Source organism: Telopea speciosissima, chromosome 7, assembly GCF_018873765.1.
Source record: "Telopea speciosissima isolate NSW1024214 ecotype Mountain lineage chromosome 7, Tspe_v1, whole genome shotgun sequence".
NCBI lineage: Eukaryota > Viridiplantae > Streptophyta > Magnoliopsida > Proteales > Proteaceae > Telopea > Telopea speciosissima.
Genome location: NC_057922.1, coordinates 25,740,157 through 25,743,452, shown reverse-complemented (window position 1 = coordinate 25,743,452; position 3,296 = coordinate 25,740,157). Strand labels below are relative to the sequence as shown.

The following is a 3,296-nucleotide window of genomic DNA, read 5'->3' as shown; positions in this document are numbered from 1 at the left end:
CTCACAACTATAATATCATTTCATGTTCTCCATATATATATCGTACAATAAATCCAAGTAAGTCGCATTCTCTCACCCTTGCTTGCTTCATATATCCTTAATTTTAAATACATAGATAACTTGTATCACTTTTCTACCATTTGTTTTTTTGTGCAAAGTTTTCCACCGAAGAAAGCCTAAAAGTCATGATATTTCCTCAACGAATTGGACTAATATAATAGGGAAGCAGGTAGACCCAGTCATGCACTAGGAAAAAAAAGGCAAAAGAAGCAGAGATGGATAACTATAATGAAAATAAACCATATAAATATCAACGAAGCTTGCCTAGCTAGCTTCAACAATTCCCACACTCAATTAAACCATGGAGATTGCTGCTATTCAAATACAAGCAGTAGCAGTTTTTGTTGCCCTAATCTTGCTCTACATCCAATGGAGAGTAAAGGCCAACAACAGTCACAAAAGCAAGGAGAGGTTGGCCGCCCCTGAACCATCCGGTGCCTTCCCAATTCTTGGTCACCTGCGTTTGCTTGGAGGGCAAGACACAGTTTCACGAACCCTTGGTGCCATGGCCGATAAATATGGCCCGGCCTTTATGCTTCGCCTTGGTGTACATCGTACCTTAGTGGTAAGCAATTGGGAGATGATGAAAGATTGCTTCACTATCAATGACAGGGTTTTAGCCACACGCCCTCTCAGCGCAGCCGGGAAGCATCTCGGCTACAATTACGCGATGATCGGGTTCACCCCTTATGGACCATACTGGCGTGAGATTAGAAAGATAGCCACAATTGAACTCCTCTCCAAAACAAGGCTTGAGATGCTCAAACATGTAAGAATCAATGAAATAGACTTTAGTATTAAAGAGTTGTACTCCCTTTGGGCCAAGCATCTAACAAGGGTACTCAATTTGTTAAAATAGAGATGAAGCAGTGGTTTGAGCATCTAAGCTTCAATGTCATCACCAAAATGATCGCCGGAAAACGATATTTCGGCAACACCGATGCCGGATATGAGGATGAGGCCCGGAGATTCCGAAAAGCGATTGATGAGATGGCACATCTATTTGGGAAATTTGTGATATCGGATGCGCTTCCTTATCTCAAATGGTTGGACTTGGGAGGACATTTGAGATCCATGAAGTGTTTTGCTAAGGAAGTAGACTCTATATTGGGAAATTGGGTAAAAGAACATCGTAGCAAGGCACTATCTTCTGATAAGAAGGAAGGTGAAGAGCTAGACTTTATAGATGTGATGCTATCGATCATTGATGTTGATGATAATGATTTGAAGTCTAGTTATGATGGAGATACCATCATCAAGGCAACTCTATTGGTATGTTTCTTGTTCTTTTTTAAGATGTCTATTATTTTTTTGGACTTGGATCCTCTAGGGTTGTACGACCATCGTGCTATGTGCAATTCCTTTATCGCCACCTCAGCACATATATCCATCCAATGATTGGGCATTGAGTTCCCAAAAAATATCGCTCAAAATTCAAACTAGAAAGGAGCTCCATGCCCAACCATTGGATGTGCATATGTGCTAAGGTGGCGACCTAGGAGTTGCACACAACACGATGGCTGCAGAACCCTAGACCGTAGAGGTAAGGGTGTTAAACGGTTCGGTTCGGTGAAAGAATTTTTGGATGAAACTAGAATCAAATCGTTTATTAAACGGTTTCACTTATCGAAACCAAAATCATTTACTAAATGGTTTCGATTTTACGATTTCTGAACGGTTTCGGTTTATTAGCCCTAAATGGTTTTTATCACGGTTTTAGATACTTAGTTCCTAAACGGTTTGCCTGTTTTACACTGAATTTAATGCTTGTTGGATGTACTTAACAAGCCACATTGAAAAGGATATGATTTTAATTTATAGAAATATTCATTGTAACATTAAACACTATTATACTCATGTATTTGAATGAACTCAAAAAAACAAACAAAAAAGAATGAACTCAAGCCAATTATTTTATTACAAATTTCACATATGCACTTCTACCAATCCATGTTTGACTCTCATTATTTTTAAATTTAGCAAAAACCTATTATATTAAGGCACTGATAGTTAATTATTGCCATTACATTTACTAATATTTGTTTCGGTTTAAATGATTTCTTAAACGGTTTATCAACGGTTTAAACGGTTCGATTTGATTTAAACCGTGACTAAACGGTCTTAATTCTTCAAAACCAAAATCGAACCATTAAATAAATGATTTCACGGTTTCGATGTAAACAACTTGATTCGGTTTCAATAAACGATTTGATTTGATTTTGACACCCTTACATAGAGGATCCAAATCCAAATCCAATTTTCTTTGTGATATCAAGAGCATATTTGGAAAATCAGGAATTTTGATTCTATTCTTAATTTCCTTTCTCTTATTGACAATCCACAGTCTCTAATAGCAGCTGGCTCAGAAACAACATCAGTCACCCTGACGTGGGCCCTCTCCTTACTACTAAACAACTGCCACGTGTTAAAAAAAGCCCAAGATGAGCTGGACAACCATGTTGGTAGAGAGAGACACGTGGACGAATCAGATATAAAAAATCTGGTATATTTGCATGCTATCGTCAAGGAAACATTTCGTCTATACCCTGATACACCCTTAGCAATACCACATCAAGCAATGGAAGACTGCAAAGTGGGTGGATATGATGTACTCAAAGGCACACAGTTAATGGTGAATATATGGAAATTGCACAGAGATCCTCGTGTTTGGTTAGACCCTCATGAATTTAAACCGGAGAGATTTCTCACTACACATGCTAATGTAGATGTGAGGGGTCAACAATTTGAGTTCATTCCTTTTGGGTCTGGGGTGCGCTCTTGCCCAGCTATCACTTTCGCTATGCAGGTCTTACACTTGACACTGGCTCGTTTGCTTCATGGGTTCAATTTAGAGACCCCTTCATGTGAACCAATAGACATGAGTGAAGGCTTAGGCCTCACCCTTCCCAAGAAAACTCCTCTGGAAGTCCTGCTCTCCCCACGCCTTCCATCTAAGCTTTATGAATAGTGTATGATCAGAAGAGTATGTTGTCGACATAAAGAATTAAAGTTGCTTAATTGTAGTTCTTATTATGATGATGGGAGGGCTGCAATCTATCATTATATGACTTAGATGATTTATGGAAAAAATTTGGCTGCAACTATGTTCCTGTTGCCCCCAATTGTAGGCTCCAACTTGGAATAATTCCCTTTCCCTTTGGGTTCACAAATACTCCCTTAGGTTTTAGTATTTTCGAAAATATCTTAAGGGATTCCAAATTAGCCCATATGATTGG

At 38.8% G+C, this 3,296-nt stretch overlaps 1 pseudogene; it reads left to right on the top strand.

The window, feature by feature from the left end:
* Nucleotides 1-338: 338 nt before the first annotated feature.
* LOC122667027 lies at nucleotides 339-3,028 on the top strand (annotated as a pseudogene).
* The last annotated feature ends 268 nt before the right edge of the window (nucleotides 3,029-3,296 follow it).